This window comes from Carettochelys insculpta, chromosome 3, assembly GCF_033958435.1.
Source record: "Carettochelys insculpta isolate YL-2023 chromosome 3, ASM3395843v1, whole genome shotgun sequence".
Classification (NCBI taxonomy): domain Eukaryota; kingdom Metazoa; phylum Chordata; order Testudines; family Carettochelyidae; genus Carettochelys; species Carettochelys insculpta.
In genome coordinates, this window is record NC_134139.1 from 208,752,778 (window position 1) to 208,778,622 (window position 25,845).

At 57.2% G+C, this 25,845-nt stretch overlaps 1 protein-coding gene across 3 annotated transcripts in view; it reads right to left on the bottom strand.

Annotated features, from left to right (window-relative positions):
• Positions 1 to 4,051, bottom strand: part of LOC142010663 (nuclear GTPase SLIP-GC-like) — a 75,032-nt gene extending 70,981 nt beyond the window's left edge. Inside the window, exon 1 of one of the 3 annotated variants that reach the window (XM_074989070.1) lies at positions 3,994 to 4,051. The gene's annotated coding sequence lies outside the window, so the exon portion shown is untranslated. Of the gene's footprint in view, positions 1 to 2,008; positions 2,093 to 3,983 lie in introns of those variants that run through there. The other 2 variants (XM_074989071.1, XM_074989072.1) reach the window with 2 other exon arrangements.
• Between the last annotated feature and the right edge of the window lie 21,794 nt (positions 4,052 to 25,845).

Below are 25,845 nucleotides of genomic sequence, written 5' to 3' on the forward strand. Positions count from 1 at the left end.
TTCTGGACTATGGAAACTCTAGGTTGTCTAACGTTTGTCAGCTCTCTTACTGTCTGGTATGCCTTCTTGCTGTTGTTTTTGTAAAGGCTGTCTTCTATTTCCTTGCACTGGTCTTCTACCCAATTCTGTTTTGCTGCCTTCATGCCTTTCCTGATGGTCTTGTTGATTTCTCTGTATTTCTCAGTCCCACCAGCTTCACCTTTCTTCTTCTTCAGTTCTCGCTGTTTGTCACAGAGGTCAAGCAGATCAGCAGTAACCCAAGGTTTCCTCTTTGGGTGGTGTTTGCCAAGAATCTCAGTAGCTGTTTCTACTACTGCTGTGTTAAAGGTGTAGGCCATTATGTCCTCATCTGCTTCTTCAGCACCAAGGATGAGCAGTGGTGCTAGTCTCCCTCCTATTTTTACTTGGAAGGCTTCTGCCACCTCAGGATCTTTGAGCTTTTCAAGGTCAAACTTAATTCTTGTGTGTCTTGATTTTAAGATCTTCTGCAAGCGGAGGCGGAATGACATCATCACTAGATCATGATCACGTCCAGCGTCTGCTCCCGGAAAACCGCGTGTCTGTGCAATGTTAACGCCTGTTCGGAAGCGCTTCTTGACCAAGATGTAATCAGTCTGACTGTGATGGTCTCCACTGGGGCTGTGCCAAGTCCATCGTCTGGACGCCTTGTGAGGGACGAACGTATTAGCCAGCATGAAGTCGTTATATCTGGCAAACTCCAGAAGTCTAAGGCCTCTGTAGTTGGTTTCAGTGTTGCAGTGTGGCCCACACTGGGACGGGGGTTCGATCATGAAGACCAAATGGTGGGATTGGGATCTTAAAAATGTTTTCATCCTTCAAATCTTAAAATAAGGTCTCCACCCCAATAACTGGCTTTTAGCTAGAGTGTCGCCAAGTACTTCCCTGCAATCCCTTTCTTAGCAATGGGACATTCAGAGAATTCATCCTCACTGATGAATTCCAGAGGGTTCTGGCTTGTTTAGTGCAATTCAGTGACTAATAATTAACATAGTCTGTACACTATCAAAACAAAAAGCAGTCAAGTAGCACTTTAAAGACTAGCAAAATAGTTTATTAGGTGATGAGCTTTCGTGGGACAGACCCACTTCTTCAGACCAGAGCCAAACCAGAACAGACTCAATATTTAAGGCACAGAGAACCAAAAACAGTAAGCAAGGAGGACAAATCAGAAAAAGATAATCAAGGTGAGCAGATCAGAGAGTGGAGGGGTCGGGGGGAAGGTGGCTCAATCTAATTCTTGACCTCCCCCCCTACCCCTCCACTCTCTGATTTGCTCACCTTGATCATCTTTTTCTGATTTGTCCTCCTTGCTTACAGTTTTTGGTTCTCTGTGTCTGAAATATTGAGTCTGTTCTGGTCTGGCTATGGTCTGAAGAAGTGGGTCTGTCCCACGAAAGCTCATCACCTAATAAACTATTTTGCTAGTCTTTAAAGTGCTACTTGACTGCTTTTTGTTTTAATAATTAACATGTTCAGCTAACTAAGGCAAAACTCCACAAAGCCAATCCAGTGACATGCACAGAAAGGTGAACATCTTTGGGTCCAAGCCCATAAAGGAACTCTTTCCTGTGTAACTGTGATGGGGTTCGGGGTCCCCCAAGCTCTGCACCCCATCTGCAGGCAGGAGTGACTCTCACTCAGCAGGAGAACAGTGGGTTTATTAGCCGACAGGACCCAGCATTGTACGGAGGAGTCAGTACAGCTGGCAGAGACAGCCAGTCCAATCCATGTTGGGGAGAGGAGGCCCCGAGGGGCCCCCAGAGCCAGGGCCTGGCCCCCTCCTTTGTCTCTCTCTCCCAGCCCAGACTAACAGCTTTCCAACTCCCAGTTCCAGTTCAAACCCCTCAGGCTCCACCTCCTCCTTTGTCTGCAGTACACAGCTGTCACCTGGTCGCCAAGGTTACCCTCAGCAGGAGCCTCACACGCTCTGTGAGCCACTCACACACACACACACACAGGCCTCCCCCATTCCCTCACAGTAACTCACAGGCACCGGCTCTGAATTCTTTCCAAGTTGTTTGGTGCAAGGTGCCAAGTCCATCTATGCTGCTCCCAGCTCTGCTGGTCTTTGTGCCCCTGCCTCAGAACAGGAGAACGTAAGAGCCGCATCGACACGAGCCCCTTCCTTTCGAAAGGGGCATGGTAATGAGCGAGGTCGGAAGATGTCAATGAGGCGCTGCCATGACTACGCAGCCCCTCATTAGCATAACTGCGGCCGTGGCGATTTGAAAGTGCCGCTTTCGAATTCAGTGCCACCCGTGTAGACGGGGGGGCCTTTCGAAAGGACCCCCCAGTGGTCAAAAGTGTCTTATTCGTTATTGTAACAGAGAGGGAGCCGTGCTAGTCTATACACTGTCAAAACAAAAAGCAGTCAAGTAGCACTTTAAAGACTAGCAAAATAGTTTATTAGGTGAGCTTAAGGCTTAAAGCTTGACAAAGTCCTGGCTGGGATGACTTAGTTGAGGTTGATCCTGCTTGAAGCAGGGGGCTGGACCAGATGACCTCCTGATGTCCCTTCCAGCCCTATGATTCTATGGGCAATGGCTCAGTGTCAGGTTGGTGGTCGGTTTCAAGCGGAGTGCCCCACGGATCGGTTCTAGGGCCAGTACTGTTCAACAACTTTATTATTGACCTGGATGAGGACATGGATCGCACCCTCAGCAAATGTGCAGGTGACACTAAGGTAGGGGGCTCAGGTAGATACACTGCAAAGCAGGGATAGGGTCCAGAGTGGCCTATATAAACTGGGGGATTGGGCCAAAAGAAATTTGACGAGGTGTAACAAGGAGAAGTGCAGAGTCCTGCACTTAGGACGGAAGAATCCCAAGGATTTCTACAGGCTGGGTCCCAACTGGCTAAGTAGCAGTTCAGCAGAAAAGGACCTGGGGGTTACAGTGGATGTGAGGCTGGGTATGAGTCAGCAGTGCGCCCTGGTAGCAGGAAGGCGAATGGCATATCAGGGTTCATTACAAGAAGCATTTCCAGCAGATCGAGATACGTTATTATTCCTGTCTACTCTGCACTAGTGAGGCCACAGAGAAATCAGTGCTGGGGGTTGCCCCCTCACCCAGCTTAGTCACAGGGGTGTGCCACAGAACCCAGGTGCACAGCCCTGTGGGACCAGAGCCCCAGATAACTCCAGCCCTGCTCCCCCCAACTAGAGTCCCTCTTGGGCCAGCACCCCCCTGCCACCCCATCGTGCACGATGACTTCCTGGGCTGCAGCTTCCTGGGCTGCGCAAGCACCGGAGGGGCTGGACCGCTCCATGTGGAGAGGGCAGGAAGTGGTGGGCAGCACAGGAGCACAGCCCAGCTGCGTGTCCTTCTGCAGGCTAGCTCATGGGTAGGGCTGCCCCGTCCCTCTCTGCTCCCCAGCTGCACGGGGGGAGGAGGGGTGGGGCTGAGCTCCCGCCTCCTGCCACTTCCATGCTGGGGGTTGCCGACCCCTCATCTAGATGGACCCTGGTCCGTGCTGGGCTTGTAGTTCTCGTGTTCCTAAATTAGGCCCCTACATCCACAGGAAGGCACCTACATTGAAGGGCTCATTTCCAGGGGGTCGGAGCACCCACAGCTTACAAGGAACCAGGAACTTTTCATGACTGTTAAAGTGACTAGACACACCCAAGCAGAACTTCAGTCAACGGCATGAAACTTCTGCCACAGACAACAGAGAAGAGCCCAATGAGAGCCCCAGCCTGAACCCCCCGACACACCACAGGCAATGCGCCCGTCAGTGACACAGCTCGCGCAATAGCTCCCTTCAGGCTAGACAAGGAGCCGTTTCTCTGACCAGCACCCTCCTCAAAGCACTGAAGAATCAAGACACTTTAACAAAAGGCGTCATTTATCCAGGAACAAAAATATTTCACATACACCCCACATGTATCAGCCAGAGGTGGCCAAGGTTACCCTCCCATCCCAAAATAAACACAAGTCCATTTAAAACATATGAATTTATATAACCTTTTTCTACCTCCGTCACCTCTGGGTGGCTGCTGCCTCCTCCTTCGCTTCCTGAAACAGCAGAAATGAAACTTAGCTGCAACAGAAGCTACATCAATGCAAACGCCTTTGTCCTGGGAGCCCAGCCAACCTCAGGCGGAGCAAAGCCACACCAAAATAAAAAACTCATGTGATTGGCTTAAAATCCTGCCATTCAAAGTACTTCCCAGTAATAACTTCTGGGTCTGTTTATGTCTCTTTGCTTTCTGCATTTTAGGACACACTTGGGTGATGTTTTCAGCCTCTTCTGTGCTAACATGAGGAGTGGAAACACTTCTTCAAAGAAAAGCCAAGGCTGTGTCTACACTCCAGAGCCTCTGCTGGCAGAGCTGAGCCAGCCTGGCCCACAAGCTTAGATGCAGCCTACACACCCAGAAGGAGTTTTTCTGTTGGCATAACACCACCGTCTCCCCAAACAAAGCCCTCCTGGAGGCCAAAGGCACCATCAAGGTCATCTCATCTGACCTCCTGCACCCCCTCCAACTCCCATAACAGAGTATCAAACTCTGGCTCAGTTACTGAAGGACTCAGATTGCGGTTTTAGGGACTTCTCGTTACAGAGATTTCACAGTTTACACTAATTTACGCCTGAAAGTCAGCCCTGACCCGTCCTGCAGATGAAGGAGAAACAGCCTCAGGGTCTCCACCAATGTGACCCAGGGACAGTCGCTGCCCAGCCCAAATATGACTGACAATCATGGCCTGAGCATGTTGGTGGGACTCACCAGCCACACCAATCCCCTTCAGAAAGGAAGCTAGACTCTCAGGGCCACGCCCCAAACATAGACCATAGCCCTTAGGAGTAGATTGCAGACCTACATCCCAGACCTCTAGGCTCTGCAAGGGATTTAGCCACTAGGTACCCTGCCACTGGGGGGCAACCGCTTACAGGATGTGATCTACCTTGACTTTAGCAAAGTTTTTGATAGAGTCTCCCACAACCTTTGTGCCCATAAGTTAAGGAAGTACGGATTGGATACACGGACTGTAAGATGGATAGAAAACTGGCTTGATGGACAGGCCCAATGGGTAGTGCTCAATGGCTCAATGTCTGGTTGGTGGTCGGTTTCAAGTGGAGTGCCCCAAGGATCAGTTCTAGGGCCAGTATTGTTCAATATCTTTATTAATGAGCTAGATGAGGGTCAGTAATAACCCTAGAGGTTTTAAAAATCCTAGAGGTTTGTAAGGCCCACCTTGACAAATCCTGGCTGGGATGACTTAGTCGGGGTTCATCCTGCTTGAAGCAGGGGGCTGGCCTTGATGACCTGCTGAGGCCCCTTCCAGCCCTAGTATTCTATTATTCTATGATTCTGTGGATTGCACCCTCAGCAAATTTTCAGATGACACGAAGGTAGGGGGTCAGGGAGATATATTGGAGGGTGGGGATAGGGTCCAGAGTGACCTAGATAAACTGGGGGACTGGGCCAAGAGAAATTTGATGAGGTTCAACAAGGAGAAGGGCAGAGTCCTGCATTTGGGCTGGAAGAATCCCAAGCATTGTTGCAGGCTGGGGACCGACTGGCTAAGTAGCAGTGCAGCAGAAAAGGACCTGGGGATTACAATGGATGAGAAGCTGGATATGAGTCAGCAGTGTGCCCTTGTCGCCAAGAAGGCAAACGGCATACTGGGGTGCATTACGAGAAGCATTTCCAGCAAATCTGGAGAAGTTATTATGCCTTCTACTCTTTACTGGTGAGGCCACATCTGGAGTATTGTATCCAGTGCTGGGCCCCCGGTAGAGAAAGGATGCGGATGCATTGGAGCGGGTTCAGAGGAGGGCAATGAAAATGATGAGGGGGCTGGAGCACACGACCTATGAGGAGAAACTGAGAAATTTTTGGCTTCTTTAGTTTGCAGAAGAGAAGACTGAGGGGTGATTTAACAGCAGCCTTCAACTTCCTGAAGGGGAGCTCTAAAGAGGATGGGGAGAAACCGTTCTCAGTGGTGAGGGATGGCAGAACAAGGAGCAATGGTCTGAAGTAACAGAGGGGGAGAGGGAGGTTGGGCATTAGGAAAACTATTTCCCCAGGAGGGTGGTGAAGCGCTGGAATGTGTTACTGAGAGAGCTGGTGAATTTTCCTTCCCTAGAGATTGTTAAGTCCCAGCTGGACAAGGTCCTGGCTGGGATGACTTAGTGGGGGTTGATCCTGCTTGAAGGAGAGGGCTGGACTTGATGACCTCCTGAGGCCCCTTCCAGCCCTGGGATTCTGGGATTCTATGAACTGGAAACTGGGATTCAGAACAAACTCTCTCCTCAGAGCTCTTCTGTCTGGGGCAGGTTCCACCCACACCAGCTCTTCATTCCCCTACACACCCCAGTCCCTCTTTGGAGGACACAAGCAGTCCCAGGGCTGCATGTACAAGAGTTCAGCCCCTCTTTCAGGGCAGGTTCAAACAGCTCCTGTCCCACTAAGCCTGAGGGAAGCTGCTCAGCCCAGGGCGCCTCTGTCTGGGCTCGGTGGTGGCGGTTTTCCTTCAGTGCGGAACCCGACACAGACTGGCCCAGTGCCTCCTGTCTGCCGCCCACGCACGTGTGGGACACGGGGCCAGCTACAGGCAACGGGGGGTGCCCCTTGGTCCCACGCTAGCAGCGGCTCCCTGAGTGGGTGCCTGGGTACGGCCTCGGTGAGCTCCGGAGCTGGAGCTGGGCCCATCACAGAGTGTTCGGTTTGGGGACGCGTGTGAGAAACACGGCGCTTTCAGAAAGCTCGGCTTGGGGTGACACTGGGATTTTCCAGGTGCTCAGGAACAGCCCAGCCCCAGGAGGGGCGTCCCAGAGCCAGGGTCTGACAGCTCCTCGCCTACATCTCGGCCGGGGACCCCTCCGCACCGGGGGAAAGGCAGAGCGCTTGTACCACCGGCTGCACCTCCCACTTCTCTCCCGGCCCATTTGTCACTGGTCCGAACTGCCCCTGACGCACTCGCTGCTCCGTTCCAGCCCCTCCAAACTGCATCTTTCACCCAATGAGCCTCTGGGTGCAGCAACTCCCCTCCACCCCCATCCCCCGCAGCTTCCCCTAGACCCCCTGGGGTGAATTCACAAGGCCACTGAGGGGTGGGGCCACTGAATGTCACCAGGACTCATGTCCAGAGGCCTGACAAAGCCAGGGTTTGGGGGCTGGCTCCCTGCCCAGTGCCTGGGGAGGGGCAGGCCCCCAGAAAGGGATCCGCAGAGCCTGGGAATGGAGAAGACCCGGGTTCAAGTCCCTCCCTCCTGGTGACGGAAGAAGGATTTGGACTGGGAGATGCAACCTCCAGGGGGCTGTTCTGAGCACTGGCTGCAGGACAGCCACACAGGGGCTCCCTCAGGCTCTCACCCTGATGCTGTGCCCCAGCGGGGGAAATTGTTTAAAAAGTCCTTGGTGCAGGGGACTGGCCGCTGGGTCTCCCACCTCCCCATACGTCCCCCTGATGCTGCCAGTCACCTAGAGGAGCCTGATGGGTCCCTGCAGCTGAGTTAGGAGCCAAACTCCGACCCTCCCTGGTGTGGTGCTGCTGAGTGCACGGCCAGAAACACAGGTGCACAGTGAGCTCCTCCTGCAAACCTGTCACTGCCCTGGGCCTTTGGGGCTGGGCCGGGCTCAGCACAGGGCTCAGGGAAGCTCAGTGGGGCCTGATTCTGGGAGTGAGCTGCCTGAAGGGGGTGGCAGGTGCTTTGTGGCGCTGCCCTAAGCAGCAGGCAGAGGGGGAAGGGATGTGAGCTTGGCAGCAGAAGGACTCGCCCCCGGAAGGGCTCAAGGAGCTTTGGGCTCCTCACCTGGGACCCCTCCTGCAGCACTCCCAGCTCGGGGGCTCCATAGACTTTAAGGGCAGAGGGGACGGTTGGGACCCTCTCTCTGAACTCCTCCTTGCAGGAGACAGAGCCTCACCCCAACCCTCCTGCACTGGGCCTCAAACCCTCCTGCGCCTTTAAGGCCTGGGAAAGAGCGACCAGCGCCTGGGTTTCTCGTAGGCTGCTCTCCTTTGGCCCCTTGGGCTTGACACCCCAATAGCTCCCAGGCTGGAGCAGCTTCTTGCAGGGCCATCAGACACAGCACATTCCCTGGGTCCTAGTGCCGCCTGTCATGTCCTGTCCTCCCATCGTGGGGCTGGGGACAGCTAACGTAGGACTCAGGGCTGCTGTCCCTCTGAGGCCCAGGAGTCCTGCTGGAACAGAACCTGCCTCTGCAAGGGAGTGAGCAGCACCTCACCCCCAGCCACGGGTCTGCCCAGGCACGAGGAAGCGGTTCCCGTTCTGCTCCCCACGCTGGCCCCACTGCACCCCTGGGCTGCAGGGAATCGAGCCCGGCCGGCTCGGCTGATCTGGGGGATGCAGACGCAGGGGCCTGGGGTTTGGGCTGCAGGGCCCCTTGAGTATCCCACCGGAGTTCTGGAGCTCTCTGCTTTGCAGAGCTGGGTGCTGGCCCTGGAGGCTCATTCACCCCACAAACCCTCCCCGTCACGCGGTGGGGGTAAGATAGTGTCCAGGGAGCACATCCGGCCCTATGGCTGCACAGGGGAGAGCTTCGTGTGCTGGCCCCACGCAGCAAAACTGGCCCACGGGAGCTGAGCGGTTGGGCTGGGGTATCATCTGTGGGGCAGGGTAGCTCAGTGGCTTGAGCATGGGCCTACCAAACCCCAGGAGGTAGTGCAGCCCTTGAGGGGCCATTTAGGGATGGTGCTCGGTCCTGCTGTGAGTGAGGGGGTCTGGGTTCAATGACTTGTCAAGGTCCCGTCCAGCTCTGTGAGATAGATAGGTGCAAATCCCATTGGCCAGATTAAGGGGAACAGGAGCTGAGAGATTTCGATGGGGGGAGGGGGGCAGCAGGGGAAGCTCCCCCCATCCCCCCCCAGTGCCAAGGGCCACAGGGAGCAGCCGGCAGGCTGGGGCTGCCGACAGGCCGGGATGTCTTCCTGTGAGTGCTGCTGGCCAGGAGCTGCTTAGGTGAGCGCCGCCCGGCCAGAGCCTGCGTCTGGCACAGCACCCCAACTCCTCCCAGCTCATGCACCCGCTCCCACAGCCTGTGCCAGCCCACACCCCTCCCCTGCACCGTCCCCCTCCCGAGCCGGCCTCCCGAGCCCCTGCCCCAGGGGTGCTGTGCGGGTGAGGGGGAGTCGCATCAGTGACACTCCATGGGGGTATCTCTCCCCTCGGCCTGGAGCAGATCTCTCCATCTCCTGCTCTGTGCTTCTCGGGCCTCCCTTCCTACCTGCCCCAGTCCTCCCTCTGGTCTTGTCTGCACAGCGGGGCAATTCCAGACCCCCTCACCCCAGCAGAGCCCGGCCCTTTAGCTACTGGTACGTGTCGCTTCTCAGCCAGGCACAGCCCATGTGCCCCTGAGAGTCGCCTGCTTCCGCCTCCCTGTAAACATCATCAGGGCATTCCCCCCACTTCTGCCCCCCTTGGATGTGCAGCCCCAGGTTGGTTCTGAACACGGAGCGGGTTGGCTGTTTTTCTCCTCCCAGCACGGCCGGCTTCTACTAACAACTGGCCCAAACAGCTGTAAGAACAAAATTTTATTCCTGTGAGGACACACAGAGCTACTGCACAGCCTAGGAAGGATCCATTCTTGAAAGAGATAAAGGAGCAGGTCCAGTTAGGTATGTTGGGAGTTGGCAGACTTTGCATATTGGCAGGGTGGGATTCAACAGTAGGGGAACCAGGCCTCCCGACCTTCCTAAAGGGGGGCTTGGTGTATCCAGTGTTGGGTCTTTTTAAGCAGGAGTCCTGGGCCATTCGGGACTCCATTTTGCTGTGAAGTTTGGCAAAGGTTTGCTTCAGGCACAGTAAGACCTTCCTGAGAACTGGGACCGTGGAAGCGGGTGGTGTCCTTGTTCTGGGGGCCTTTGGAGCAGCAGGGTCAGGACTCCCCATTGCTTTCTCCCCGGCTTGCGGAAGCCCTGTTGTGCTTGTGGCAATGGACACCATCTTGGGATGCTTGGTGGGAGCCTTTCTCCCCATTCCATCCCACATCTGGCTTCTGTCGGTGGGAAGGAGCCACACCACAGGCATGGTGCTGCGGTCAGATGGTGCCAAGGAGTCTCCTGGAGCCCATCCCTTTGGAACTCTGCAGGATCTTCTGGGTACATCAGCCCCTGCGGAGCCAGCGGGCCTCTTCTGCTGACGCTTACTGCACTTCTTGCAGATGCTCAGTGGTGGCTGGTCCTGGGAGAACTTTGAACTCACGGTTCCGTTGGACCCAGGTGGAGCCGCGATGTCCTGCAGCCCATTCAGCTCCCCAGCCCCTGGTGTCCCCTCCGGAGTTTTCTCCCCCTCCCTCTGTGCTGGATACACCTTGTGGCACTGCTGGCAAAGCGAGTGTCCCACTGGGACGTGCTCTGCCGCAGGGCAGGGGCTGCTGAGCATTTCCGTCAGGTGCTTGAGCTGCAGGTCGTTTGCAACCTGCCCGGCGATGAGAGAGCCAATGATGGACCTGGCCAGCTGCTCAGGGCCTGGTGCCTCTGGGGCCACCAGGGATTGCTGGATCCTGGGGAGATCTCCACTGACTTCACCTGCCTGCACCCCTGGGCTCAGCTCTTCTCCTGAGATATCCATCCTCTCCACGTGCAGCTCCAGCGTCTCCTCGGCCCCCCTGGTGCTGTTCATGCTGGGAAGGGGCTTTCTCAGGTCGCAGTTGTCAACATGGAGAGTCATGGCAAGTGTCCACTGGGTCACCTTGATCTCTGGAGGTGGCAATCCTGAACCCACCCCTGCCGGCTGGGCATCAGGCTCTGGGTGACTTTGGCTCCCTTCCGCACCGACGCTCCTGCCCAGCTGCAGAGAGATTTCTTGTACAGGCGTTGGGGGACGTGTTGAACCAGAGGAGCCTGCGCCTTGCCAGCCATTCTGGGTCGCTCTGTACTGATCCTGGGTTTGTCACTCACGGCTGCTGCACCAGAATGCTTCCGGGAGTGAGCCCTGGCCAGCTGCTGTGTGGGGTCTGTGGACAGGTCATGTGCACTCTCTGTCCAGCTCTTCCTGAGGGGGTGGGAAGAGTCTTGCCCTCTTGTGGGGAATGCTGCCGTCCTGCCCTTCCCCAGCTCCCCGGGGGGCTGGAGGGGCCTGGCCTGGCCTGGCCGGTCTCGCTCAGGGAGGGAGCGTTTCTGTGGGACTCACTCACCAGTGCAGGAAACGCCTCCCTTTGGATCTGGGACCACTTCTGAGCCACATGATCCGGCAGCTTGGCCCCCACGGTGGGCACCAGGCTGGCCGGGCTGGTCTCAGGGGCGCACGACCCTGTGGGCCTTTTGGGGCAGGGATTCCGAGGGGCAGACACACGGCTCCTGGGCCTCCTGTGGGAACTGGGGGCTGGAGTCGGCTCTCAGGGGCTCTGGGACCTGGGCTGGAAGTCCCTGTTGGGGTGGATCTGTGTGTAACCCCCAGGGCTGCTCAGTGTCCCACACCCACCAGTGGCTCCCCCAGGGTGGGGGTTTGGGGAGCTGCCGGCGGAACCGCTGGGTGGGGTTTGTGGGCGGTGAGGGGTGAGTCCTGCTCCTGCCGGAGTCTCCGCGTGTGCACGTGGCAGTCCAGCTCCTCCCGGACAACACTGCTCAGGAGGGGGACCCGGCTGAGGCCCAGCTCCGCCCTGGGGTCTCTGTCCAGTGGGCGCAGTGCCGGGACACTGGGGATCTTCTTGTCCAGTGAGTTGGTGTCCAGGGTAGGAGCTCCCAGCCGGCTCTGCAGGTGCTTCTGTCAGGTGATGAATTCAGAGCCATGGGCTGACGGCAGGTCCAGCCCCAAGGGCTGCTCTGGCCAGTCTGGGCTGCTCTGGACAGGAGGCCTGGAGGGAAGCTGGGTCTGGATGGGACGGGTGGCTCCTTCCCAGCCCACCACAGACACCGTCTGCCTGGCGTGGCCGAGGGGCTCCGACCAGCTCTGGGAGGATTCTCCCAGGGACGAGGAGCTGGGACTCCAGAGGACAGAGGTGAGGGAATCCCGGGAGGAAGAGGAGACCTGGCTGCTCCCGAACGTCACGGCGCTCGTCCTGGGGGAGAGCAGACAGGGAGAGATGGGTCGTGGGCTGTGTGTGAAGGGGGCTTGGGCGCAGTGCAAGGGGCAGCATCCAGCATGTATGTTCCCCTGGTATTTTAGGGTCCTGGGGTGCCTGGTTATCCCTGCCCCCCCTGCTCTGACTGTCCCCTGGCACTCAGCCCCCGTCCGGTGCCCCCATCCGTGGCCTTACGGTATCAGCACTTCATCCAGGCATCTGAACATAAGAACATAAGAACATAAGAACATAAGAATGGCCATACTGGGTCAGACCAAAGGTCCATCCAGCCCAGCATCCCATCTGCCAACGGTGGCCAATGCCAGGTGCCCCAGAGCACGTCCTGTATCCTCCTCTCCATCAGCCAGAGGCTCTGGGCCAGGGGGAGCTTCTTCAGCAGCACCCGGCAGCTGGGGAGCAGAGAGAGCAGAGAGCTGAGCCAAGCCCTGCCCTCAGGCCCTAGCCTACCTTGGGGTGCGACCCTCAAAGGCTCCCGGCTCCCGGCTCCATTCCCACCCAGACAGCCTCCTGCCCGGCAATGCCCAGGCCATGGTCCTTCTGGGTGGCGTTAGCTGGGCTGTTAGGAGATCCCTGACTAGAACTGACGAGGGGAGAGTGTGTCCTGCTGGCAGCATCTGTCCCATCCCTTCCACATAAGCTGGTGAACATAAAGGATAACAGCCTACTACAGCTACCAAGCAATGGAGCCACCTCGTCAGTGCTCACGGGTGTGTTATGCCGCAGGGCCGAAGGGGCAGGTCTCAGACCCTGCTGGGAGCCCAGGGGGGTCATTACACAAGAGCTCCCCTGTCCTTTTGACCCCCAACAGCCTACGGCCTCGCCCCGCCCCTTGCACCAGAAAGGCCTTTCTCCCTCCTAACCCGCTGCAGGGAACTGACCCACGGCAGGATTTCCGGGGGGGCATCGCTTACCACGTCTCCAGGGCCGGACAATCTCCCAGCTCATCCTCACGGCATCCAAAACCTGCCCCAATGAGACACAAAGGAGACGTTGAGCTGCCTGGGGCCCGTCTGCTGCCTGGTGCTGCAGCCCCCCGTGTCAGGGGCAGCCTGTGAGCCGAGCCCCAGCCTGGGCCTCTGCACCGCTCCAGGTGCTCCCAGTCGGCCACAGCAGCTGCAGGGAGAGGGGCTGCTTACCTCTCGGGTGCTCCCGTCTGTCTCTGCGCCTCGTCTTCCTGGGGGAGCCCTGCCACACACACACAGCAGCAGGGTTAGGAGCACCGACCCCTCGCACCCAGCCCTGCCCCAGGGGATTGCCAGGGGGTCTCACCGCCTTGGGGGTTACACCAGCACCAGCACAACAGGCCTCACGTGGCACTTGACCAGGAGTCGTCAATGAATTCGGTCCCTTGGTTGGCTCATTAGCTTCCCTGCCCCCGCCCAGAGTCCACCTTCCTGGGGCAGTGACTCACCCCTGTGCTCAGGGACTGTTCCACCACCCAAAGAGCACCAGCCCCAGAGTTCAGAGAGAATTTCTCTGCCAGTTCTGGGTCCTTTCTGCAGGACACAGTCTCAACCCAGGCTCCTGGGAGCAGGGACGTCTCCCACGGCTCAGAATCTTCCTCGGCAAGAGCTCCCTCCCCAGGCCCAACTGTCAGCTGGGGCCGTCCCTTTGGAGTGTGACTTCTCCTGGCTGGCAAAGCATTGACGGGGCAGTGGGAAGGGAGGGGCTCCCTGTCATGGACTGACAAACTTAGCGGGCTGGAAAGATGCCTGTGTACAGAGGGGTAGAAAAGCCTGGGCTATTGACCCAAAGAAGTGGGTCTGTCCCAGGAAAGCTCATCACCTAAGAAATGATTTTGTTAGTGTTTAAAGTGCTACATGACGGCTGGTTTGTTTTGTTAGAATACAGCCTAACTCGCCCACGTGCCTGTGTCTGTTTCCAGAGGGGACGTGTAGATTATTCATAGATTTGAGGCATTTAAAGCCCAGAAGGGACAATTAAAGCATGTAGTCTGACCCACTGCGTGGCACAGACCAGGAAACTTCATCCTGTGTGAGGTCCAACAGCCTGCGTGTGACTAAATGAACAGTGCAGGGAGGTGGCGCTCCTGCTCCCCCGAGAGTTCGGAAGGACTCAGCTACCCAACTGGAGAACTACGAAGCAGCCTGCTGCTTCAGTCAACCCCTGTGCCGGATGTCTGGAGAGCAGCTCATGTAACACTGATTTTTAAGTGCTCCAGAGGCGACCCTGGCAATTAAAGCCACTAAAATGAATTTCAGGACCAGGCAAATTGGCGGAAAGTCGACCAAAGAGCAGAATTCCCAGACATCTGGATGAAGGTGATTTGTTGGGGAAGAGTCAGCCTGGGTTTAGTGACTGGAAATCCTGCCGCACCCAGCTACCGGAATTCTTAGAGGGGTTCAACAAGCGTGTGGAGAAGGGGGATCTGGTGGGCACAGAGCACCAGTGGGCAGCGGTCAATGGCTCAATGTCTGTGTGGTGGCTGGGATCAAGTGAGAGTGACCCAAAGGTCGGTTCTGGGGCTGGTTTATTCCACATCTTTACCAATGACGTGGATCAGAAGTTTACAAAATCATTTCCAGCAGATCTAGAGAAGTGATTATTCTCCTCTATGCAGCACTTGTGAGGCCTCATCTGGAGTACTTCACCCAATTCTGGGCCTCCCAGAATAAAAAGGATGTGGAGGCATTGGAGAGGATAAAGTGGAGGACAGCCAAACTGATTAGGGGGCTGGAGCACGTGACCTAGGAGGACAAGCTGAGTGATTTCGGCTTATTCAGTTTGCAGAAGAGAAGGATGGGGGTTGATTTAGTAGCTGCCTTCAACTTCCTGAAGGGATTCTAAAGAGGATGGAGAGAGGCTGTTCTCAGTAGTGAAGTATGGCAAAACAAGAAACAATGGTCTCATGTTTTGGAGTGGGAGGTCTAAGTTGGATATTAGGAAAACCTATTTCACTGGGAGGGGTGAAAAGCACTGGAATGGGTTACGTAGAGAGATGGTGGAGTCTGAATCCCTAGAGATTTTAAGTCCCATATTGAGAAAACCCTGTCTGGGACAATTTAGTTGGAATTGGCCCTACATTAGGAAGGAGCCTTGACTTGATTATTTCCTGAGATCCCTTCCAGCCCAAGGATTCTATCATTCTAAAAACCTTCTGAGCCAGCTCTTTTCAGACTCTTGGAGGTAGATGATTGAGGCCTGCTGATTTTCAGATAATTCTGCTTGGCCCCTGCCTTCAGCTGGTTGCCATCCAGCCTGTCCCTCTCCCAAGGATTCTCACTCACCTCCGATCTGGCGAGCCAGAGCGCAGCATAGAAGGCGAGAAACAGCAGTGTGAATCTCACAATGGGTAGATCAGAGGCCCAGTTAAGAGCTGGGAGCAGCGAAACCATTTCCTCCGGCTCAGACACGAACAGTCACAGACATTCTTGAACCAGCAGCAAAGATCCAGGCTGCGCCTGTCAGCAGCTTGCTGCGCTGGCCTCAGGCAGGGACTGGTGTCAGCTCTCGAGGTCAGAATGGGGCAGCCCTCCTGTCACCTCCTCCAGCACAAGGCCGGCCCGAGCGCCTCGAGTGCAAGGGGCCCCTCCCGCTGAGCTTTTATAGCACGTGGCAGTTACAGAGCACGACCCTTTAGCCAATCAGATCACACTTGCATATATGGACTTGTTCCCCCCACGCTGAGCTCCCCTCCCCCGGGCCTCTTTCTAGAAGGTTCCTGGGGTGGGGGTGAGACACAGCGTTCTCCCCACTGCACAAACACCCCTCGGTTCCCACCTCGCACACACACAACGCCAGCCGACGCCCTTCCGAACACAGGGAGGGGCACATGGCCACTTTCCGCCCAGAGAGAGGGAACCCCTGGTGTTCCCCAGGGGCCAGGGTGATGGAGTGGGGGATGGGTGTGTGTATGTGTGGGACTCACAGAGGGTGGGGGGCTCGTGCTGAGGGTGACCTGGTGCCCAGGTGACACCTCTGGGCTGCAGACAAAGGGGCAGGTGGAGCCTGAGGGGTTTGAACTGGAACTGGGAGTTGGGAAGCAGTTAGTCTGGGCTGGGAGAGAGAGACAAAGGAGGGGGCAGGCCCCAGCCTGGGGGGCCCCTCGGGGCCTCCTCTCCCCAGCATGGATTGGACTGGCTGTCTCTGCCTGCTGCACTGACCCCTCTGTAAGACGCTGTGTCCTGTCAGCTAATAAACCCGCTGTTCTCCTGCTGAGTGAGAGTCACTCCTGCCTGCGGACGGGGTGCAGAGCTTGGGGACCCCAGAACCCCATCACAGCTGGTCTGGGGCCAGTCCTGTTCAACCTATTCATAAACGATCTAGAAAAAGGAGCAAATGGTGGTGATGGCAAAACTGCCAGATGATCCACAGCTGCTCTAGATAGCTGAGTCCAAAACACACTGCCCAGAGCTACCAAGAGGGCTTACAAAACTGGGGGACAAAATTCAGGGCTGAGAAATGAAATGCACATTGGAAACCTTTGTGCCACCTCCCCACATCCAATGGTGGTGCCTTAATTCACTGCTACTGCTCAAGGGAGATCTTGGAGTCATTGCCGATGGTTCTCTGAAAACATCCCTTCACTGGGCAGTCGCAGTTAGAAAGTTCAGAGCCTGCTGGGAATGGGAGAGGGAATCAGACAGGAAATATCATCTCGCCTCTGTAGCTCCCCGGCGAGCCTAAACCTTGAATGCTGCGCGCAGATCTGGTCGCCCCATCTCCCTGTGGAAAGGAATTGGGGAAAGGTGCAGAAAAGGGCAACAGAAAATGATGAGGGTGCGGAATAGCTGCCTTGTGAGGAGAGATTAACAAACCGGGGACTTTCAGCGGGGAAAAGAGGCGCCGAAGTGGCGGATGTGACAGAAGTCTATAAAATCACGACTGGGGAGGAGAAGGGGAACAAGGGAGTGGTGGTGACTCTAACCCGAACGCAGGAACGAGGGATCAGCAAATGACATTAATGGGCAGCAGGTTTAACGCAGGCAAAAGGAAGTTCTCCTCAGCCAGCGCACGGGCAGCCTGTGGGACTCCCTGCCGGAGGCTCTCCGGTGCTCAGGGCAGGAACCTACCACTGGAGCTGAAAGGCAGCCGGCGCTCAGCTAAGGCTGCAGAGCAGACTCCGTCGCGCTCCCTCAGTGGTGTCGGTGCCGCTCCACGGGACAGGGACCCAGGCCCCGTAGCTGTTGTGTTCCAGGTCCAGAACTCTCCACTCCTGCCTGGGAGGGCAGAAAAGGTCTGGAACAGATTTCAAATTTGAGCACACGTCTGCCCTGCCACGTTCCCGCCATGCACAGGAGCAGCCGCCGGACGGCACTGGCGACTCAAGCCGCGTGTGTGAGGCAGTCGCTTGTCTCCTGGTGTGTGTAAAGCCCTTTGTGCACGTCCTCCGCACCTCGGCGTCGCTTTGGCGCCCTCGGAGACAGAACATAAGGCACTTTGAGGGTCAGGACATGTTGCTGGAGGTCTTTCCACAGGTTTTACTGTCTTCAGCAGTGGGGCCAGGCAGCTGGGCCCCAGCAAGTCAACTCTCAGCTTTGCCATCAACAGAGCAGTAGGAAACAGTGGTCAAATGTTCGGCATTCACAGCAACCCCGGCAGAGACGCACGGAACACGAGAACGGGAGGGACCTCTAAGGTCATCGAGTCCAGTCCCCTGCCCTCATGGCAGGACCAGGCACCATCTAGACCAGGGATTCCCAACCTGTGGGTTGCGACCCAAACACGGGCTGTGATTAGCTTTGGTCAGGGTCGCCAGCTGGGCAGCTTCAAGCCACGTGTGGCTCCCAAAGGAGCCATTTGCGGCTCTGCCACCGCTCGCTCCTCTGGCTCCCAGCCCTCGCCCTGCCACGCTGAACTGATCCTGCGCTTAAACCAATTACCTTAAGTCCCATTTCAGCGCAGCAGGGTGGGGACCTGCCTGCACTGCAGGTGGGGGAAGGCAATAGGAGGGCTGGGGGGAGCGGTGCAGAGGGGGAGAAGGCGGTGACCCACTGAAGGAGCAGCGAGGGGCAGCAGTAGGAGCGCACGGATTTCATGTGAGGCAGGTGAGTGATGTGGGGGGCCCAAGGGGGTGTAAGCCTGGGCTTCCTGTGGTTGGTGCTGCCAGCCAGGGCTCCGTGCCCCAGCTGGCTCCCAGGCATAGGACTGCCACGGTCCCTGCCCCCGATCTCTGCCCCTTCTTCTTGGAAGTCTCATGCAGGACGGGCAGCCCTGGCTGGGGATCCCACGGGTGGGGCTCTCTGTCCCACCGACGTGTTCCAAAACCCTGGCGACCCTACCTGAGAGGGGTTTAAGCCTGGGGCCAGGGAGCTGAGAGGGGTTTAACCCAGGAGGTGAGGGGGGTGGTTTTTCCCCAGGGGAGAACCTCCCCACCCACTGGTTTTGAATTGCCTTGGATCACAAAGTCCTCCTGAATTGTCAAAGTGGGTCCCCGTCTCGAAAAGGTTGGGAACCGCTGCTCTAGACCATCCCTGATAGGCGTCTGTCTCACCCGCTCTTAAATCTCTCCAGTGACGTGGAGGTCCCAGGTTTGGGGAGCCACCTCAGGGCCTCCTCTCCCCCATGGGACTTGTGCTGATACTTCTGGCTGCTGTACTGACAAGTCTGTACCACACTGTGTCCCTGTCGCCTAATAAACCTTCTGTTCTCCCTGCTGAAGGAGAGTCACTCCTCACTGCCGACGCCTGCAGAGCTTGGAAACCCCCAACTTGTTGCATCTGGAGAGTCCACAACCTCCCTAGCAATTTATTCCTGCGTTTAACCACCCTGACAGGTCGGAAGCTTTTCCTCGTGTCCAACCTACACCTCCCTTGCTGCAGTGTGAGCCCCTTGCTCCTTGTCCTGTCCTCAGAGGTCAAGGACAACAAGTTTTCTCCCTCCTCCTTGTAACCCTCTTTGAGGTACTTGAAAACTCCTGCCACATCCCTTCTCTTCTTCTCTTTTCTAAACTAAACAAGCCCAGTTCTTCCTTTCTCCGCTCATCGCTCCTGTTCTCGAGGCCCTCAGTCACTCTTGTCAGAGGGGTCGTGGAGTGAGTCTGTATCTTCAAGAACAACAAGAAATCCCGTTGCACCTTGTGGACTAACAGATATTTTGGTGCAGAAGCTTTCGTGGCAAAGACCCACTTCGTCAGTTGCATCTGCTGAAGTGGGTCTTTGCCCAAGAAACCTTATGGGCCAAAATATCTGTAAGTCTAGAAGGTGCCCCAGGACTTCTTCCTGGTTTTAATCATTCTTGTTGCTCTTCTCTGGACCTTCTCCAATTTCTCCACGTTTCTTGAAATGCGGCGCCCAGAACTGGACACAATACGCCAGCTGAGGCCTAACCAGCGCGGAGCAGAGCGGGAGAATGACTTCCTGTGTCTTGCTCACAACACTCCTCTCAATGTATCCCTGAGTCATGTTTGTAAAAATAGGGTCAAGTTCTTCTGTCTGAAACGTGGCGCTACCTCCCCACTTCTCTGAGTCCTCAGCAGTAACTTCCAACCCCACCTGTTCACAGCATCAAACATTTCACTGTCAACTGCAGCAGAAATCTCCTCTGCATTTTTCACAGTAGGTTTCAGAGCATCCTTGAATTTTGAATCTTGTCCTGCAGAAACCTTAAGCAGGCTGATAAGAGCTCCAGCAGAATTGTTCAGGGTAAGATCTAAGTCCTTGCAGGCTGAGCAAACAAACACACTGAAATCATGCAGACGGGATATTGTTTGTGTGCTGGATCTACAGCATCAGACCCTGGGTGTTAATATCTCCCCATTAGTAGGCATCCTTCAGTCTGCATAGACTATGGATCGCGCCCTTTAAAGTTTCAACTGAGGGCTTCATTTACAGCGTCTATTGTGACTATGAAGACCCACAGGAGAGTGACAGTCCTTGCTGCATCTCTTGCAGATGTGGTGGGTGTTTGGCAAGTCCTTATTGTGCTTTCTGTGCGCTCGCTTCTCCTCTGCTAGCTGTCTGATCCTCATCTCGCCCTTCTGAATGCCCTTGTGTAATCCTCCCGTCTGATCAGACTTGTTTTTTCCTCTTTTGATAAGTACTGTTGATACTGGGCCATTTCCACCTTGCTGAATAGACCTTGTCAGCTCTGGCCCTCCCTCTTACTGGGACCCCACTCTTTAAATACCGCTCTGAACCCCCCCCCCCCCCCCCGTGCCTCTGATGAAGCAGGTCTTTGCCCACGAAAACTGATGCTCCAAAATATCTGTTAGTCTATGAGGTGCCACAAGACTTCTTGTCGATTCTTGGCATCAGAACCCAGAGCTTTCCTCAAGATAAGGGATTTATTGTTGGCCAAAGAGCCTGGCTTTAATTATTTTTCTTTCCCACTATCTCTTTTGTTCCGTTTTTTCTCCCCACAGCAGGGTGGATCCCAGTTATGTGTAATTCCCTCCTTAGTTTACACAACTGGAGTTTTCTTATCAGCTTCAAGGTGCTTCAGGGGTTCCTCATTAACTTTAATGGTCCTCCCTTGTCTTTTCCAGGTTGTACAATGCTGGGTGCTTAGAGCTCATCTCCTCTGGTGGGAGGGGGCCCCTCCCTGTCTGATTGTTCCAACTCTCAAGGTGGAGGGGGGGGGTGAGTACCAGGCTTTCTTACCCCCACCCCCTACCACCTCCACCACTTTCCAAATTCTTCTCTGCTTGGTGAAGAAGCTTTTCCCGCCTGGGAGCTCTGCAGAGGCCATAACCTTCTCCCTGCCACTGCATTTAGATCCAGCCCATGTCATCAACATGTTCACATAAGCCCCTCACTGTCCAACATTAAACGGTGAAAAACGCTGTCTGGGGTTTTCCTGCTCAGTACCCGGCAAACAGACTGTGAGATTCAGCCCAGAGGCTCCAGGGCCATTGACGGCAACGCGCAGAGTGGAAGTGCAGTGAAGAGATTGCAGCTTGTCCAGGTGTGTCCACACCAAACACCCAGGCGAACCCTGCGAGTCCTTGTTCTTCTTGTCTCTTTCAGGCAGCAACTGCTGCTGAAACCCACCAGGTAGAGGGAGGATGGGCCAGGCCCCTTGTTCAGTTCTGCCCAGAGAGCGTCAGTCACCTCCTGCCTTAACCAAACCGGAGCAGAGCCCCGTCCGTCTGGCGAAAGAGCCTGTCTGCTTCTCCTGCCAAGAAGGTAAATAGCACAGTGTGATGGGGTTCGGGGGTCCCCAAGCGCTGCACCCCGGCCACAGGCAGGAGGGACTCACTCAGCAGGTAGAACAGGAAGTTCATTAGGTGACAGAGGCCCAGCTCAGCACAGAGGTGTCAGTGCAGCCAGCAGAGACAGTCATTCCAACCCGTCCTGGGGAGAGGAGCCCGAGGGGGGCCCCTCTGGGGTGCAGCTTCCCCTCTCGCCAGGCTGGCTGCCTTCCAGCTCCCTCTCTGCACCTTCCAACTGCCACCTCCGATTCACACCCAGCTGGGCTCCTCCCTGCTCTTTGTTCAGGTCAGAGGTGTTACCAGCCAGCTTAGGGTACAGCCCCAGGGGTCATCCTTGGCCCTGTGAGCTGCTCTGCCTGTCACACACACACCCAGCCCGACTCTCACACCCGCCCCCACACTCCATCACATACATCAATCTGCCACCCAAGTCACAGTCCAGCCCTTCGGCAAATGGGGTGACGCACACGTCGGACTCTCGCCCCAGTCATCGAACCAACGTTCCCTGGGCTCTGGCCAGCCCCAGCGAGCGAGCGAGCGAGCGTGTGAAGGGGACTCTGAGTGTGTGTGTACTTAACGGGGGTACCAGTTAGGCTGTTAAGTTGGGATAAACATTAGACCATGAACCATTCCAGCCGCAAACTGCTTTTGATTTGCTCCCTAATTGTTCCCTACCCCATTGAGAGGCGGGTTAAACTCTTACCGGCGGTGCCTGCAATCACAGGGTTTTGCTGCGCCCCCCCACCCCCCCCGGCCCCTGCCATCGGCCCCATCCAGCACGTGGGCCAATAATGGGCAGGCGGGATCCAGCCACCCGGCCAAGGGGGTAAAGGCTCCGCCACTGACTCGCTCAGCCACCTTGGGCAGCAACAGCACAAGGCCAATACAAGTCTGTGGCATATGAGCCGCAGCGTGCGCCAGGCATGGGGGGAAACCGCCTGGCTCTGCTCAGCCCTGGGCAGGCCCCGCTGCGGCCCTGTGCCCAGTTCGGGGGCGACTTAGCAACGTTGTGGGCAGGCCGGGAAGAGCCCAGAGAAGCGGATGAAACGTGGGGCCTGACGTGAAAAGTTTGCTCCCCTGGATCTCAACGGGCGACCTCCTGAGAAAGGCAGCAGCCAACTCAGCCGTGTGTTTCTCAGGGGCTGCGTCTACACTAGCCCAGCACTTCCCCCCAGCGACTGCAGGGCTACGAGGGGGAGAAGCCGGCTGCCCCGCCCATTACGAGTCAGGGCTGCCGCGTGATGGCCGGTCCCACCCACGTATCTCCCCGCTGCTCTCGCCACGTGGAGCAGTCTCACCGCAGGCTGTGCTCAGTCCACGTTCCCTCGGCGCGGGCAGCGCCTGGGCCAGCTTGTGCGGCTGGAAATCTGCTGACGTGACCCGAGCGATGGAGATTCCCGCGGCCAGAGAGCTTCGCGCCTCAGGAACAGGTTGTACAGTCAGCGGGTGAATGGGCCGGGGGCCTGCCCAGGGGGTGGCAGCTGGGGCTGTTCGTAATCCATTAACAGGCGAGTGCAAAGGTTTCTCTCAGCATGGGGCAGCACTCGCAGATCTCCCGCCAGGCTGTGAGGTGAGCGCTGGCCCCGCACAGGGGCCTGGATGAAAACTTCCCCCCAGGATGTCATTACCAAACCTCAGCAGCTAAAAACCCGGAGCACTCTGGGCTCAAGCCCCCCAGCTCTGGTTTCCCCCACTCAACCTATGAACAGGGGCAGCACAACTGAAGAGTTACATGGGTGTCAGGGAGAGGAGAATCCGACCCTGGGGATTCAAAGGAAACCCGGACACAGGAAAGTATAGAAACAGAGCTAAGGCAGCCAGGCGCTCTCAACTGACTCCCCACTGGGGAACCATCCAGCCACCCTTAACTCTGCCCACCTCAGAACTGACCACCTTAACTCCACCCTTCCCGAAGTGACGCTGTCCAACCACCTTAACTCTGCCCACCTCAGAACTGACCACCCTTAACTCCACCCTTCCCGAAGTGACGCTGTCCAACCACCTTAACTCTGCCCACCTCAGAACTAACCACCCTTAACACCACCCTTCCCGTAGTGACACTGTCCCACCACCCTTAACTCTGCCCTTCCCGAAGCAGCACCTGCCTCCTCTCTGCCCTCTCTTAGTCTTTTCACAGCGCTGTAAGCCATGCTATTTTGGGTACTTTTTCAGGCTGTGACAACGGCCATTGTCATTCACTAGCTCTATCACAGCACGTTCCGTCAGTACATTTCGAACTGCTTGACAAAGAAGGCCCGTCCGTTTAGCCCCATTTTGCAGATGGGGAAACTGAGGAACAAGAAGCTGCTGGAACTCATGCAAGGTCACCCAGCAGCCATCCAGGAGCACAACCCAAAGTGCCGGTCTGGTGCCCCACACACTCCTGTGGACGGCCTCGCCATCTTCCAGCTGGCAGCCTGTGCGTTGCTCCAGGGCCCTTATCCCCACTCCCATCTGCTTCCACGTGAGCTTGATGAAATCTGCAGCCGATGGCTCCTCTGCCTGCCACTGTGCTCTGCACAGAAGGGCCCTGAACAGCCCACCAGCCGCAGACCTGGTGCTTGCCCAGAGCTGCACCAGGAGCTGCCGTCCCCCCTCCCTCCCGCATCCAGAAGGTGACAGCCAGCTCGGCTTCCAGCCCCGACTGAGCCAAGACTGGGGGCAGCAGCGCACCTCCCCCGTGGGACTGGAGGCTGTTCACCAGCCACTGCCCCGCCTGGTTGTGCTGTTTCCAGGCCAACCTCCAGGTGGCTTTGAGTCATTGCAGAGCTTCCTGTCCCCACGGAGCTGCACCCACAGCCTGGCCCGGTGAGGACTGATTTCATCCGTGTGCGGAATAAATTCTGTGTGCACCGAGGCAAGTGCCGATGGGCACCGCCAGTAGGAACACTGGCCGCCGGCTGTGGGCGCTCTGCTCTCAGCGGGGCGGCACTGGAATCTCCCGAACAGCCGCCCAAGGGCTCAGCTTCCAGGGAACCCTGCCCAGGTGCGCCACAGGTTTCCCGGGCTTGGAAACACCCCCAAGGGAGCTACTGATGCAGGGCCGGCCTCTGCTGCCCCTCGCCACGTGGAACGGAGCTTCGCTCCCGGCCCTCTGAGCGAGGAAGCTGGTCTGTGGCGACGGCGGTGAGCTCTGGGTCAGCACTCTAGAGCTCTGGTTCATTCTGGCTCTGCTGCTGACACCCTGGGGGCCCTTTGAGCGACCAGCGAGTCTCCCTGTGCCTGCTGTAAAATGGGAGGGGCGAGTCGTCCCTCCTGTCTCTGCCTGGTCTGTACGGACAGGCAGCTCTTCGAGGCAAGGGCTGGGGCTCGGCCTGCCGACATGGTGCCCTGCGACAGGCCCTGCTGTCTGTTCGGACGGGGCAGCTGAGGTGGCACAAATGATGGTGATGCTCCTGGGGGCGGCCGAGCAGAGATGGGGAAGGGCAGCAGAGCTGGGGTGCAGGTGTCAGTGGTCGCTGTCCCCGGAGACCCAGAGGTTACAGGGATGAACCCCTGGGCAGGGCTGCGCCGGGCCAGCGAGGGGAATTGCCTGATTGGCCACGTCCCTGCCCCGGCACACGGCCTGCGCCTGGGGCTGCCAGTGGAACGCACCCCTGTGCGGTGTCATTCCCACCTGGAGGAGAACAGCCTCCCACCGGGCAACGCAGCTGGGACTGGAGCTACCTGTGGCTCGCGGGGGAGAGGTCTGAGCTATGGATCTGAAGGGTCGGCTCAAGTTCAGCTCCGAGCCCCTGACGGGTGTTACTGCAGCTGGGGGCAAGGACCGGGGCGCTGAGCCAGCTACCGTGAGTCCCCCCCCGCCGGATTCTGCGTGCGCTGTGTGCCTGTCACTGCAGCAGGGACTCCCGCTGGGATCCTGGGACCATCAGCATCGGCTGTGCCGGGCGAGCGTCCCGTGTGAGCTGTCAGGGGCCGGAGCCGTCCCTGCTCAGGGCCAGCAGAACTCCCACGGCGACGCTGCAGCCGACAGCAGCTGGGTTGGGCGAGGAGGCCGGGGGTGCGCTCAGGCATGGACGGGCAGGACCAAAGGCCAGCGGTGGGGAGCTGGCAGTTCAGCCGCCACAGAGAGGCAGTGGAGCATGCAGGGAGCTGGCTAATGATTCATGTGGGGCGAAACAGCCGGTGGGAATTGGACCAGTGGAGTTAGCTGGACGCACTTCAGCCAGACTGAGTCCACACCGGTCACGCTGGCTGAGAAAAGGCTGCGCCAGGGGGTGGAGAGCCCCCCTCCTCTGGGTGCTGCAGACCGGACCCCACCAGAGATCCCCCACCTCCTCCGGGTGCTGCAGACCGGACTGTGAGGCCGTCACGAGACGCTGGGCTTGGGGATTCCCTCCGTGTGCTGAGGGCCGGGCTCAGCACTCCTCAAAGGGCCTGATTCTGGAGAGGGGCTCAAGTCAGGCACCTCATGTCCCTTGTCACTTCCAACTCCCCTGGAACAGCCCTGTGGAGAAATCTGTCAGCCCCCATCCTCCGGCCTCTTCCTAAAGGGGCTGGGGGGGCGGAATTCTCAGGGCTCAGCTTCCCCCAGCCCTGCTGATGAGTGCGGGGGGATCCCTGCTGTGGGCTCCCCCCACGGTCACCCAGACATCTCGGCGCTGGATTGGAGTGAGTCCCTGGAGGCCTATCAATGGTGTTAGCCAAGACAGTCAGAGACACACCCCATGTGCTGGGCCTCCCTCGCGTGTGACTGCCGGGAGCTGGAACGGGCGATGGCGGC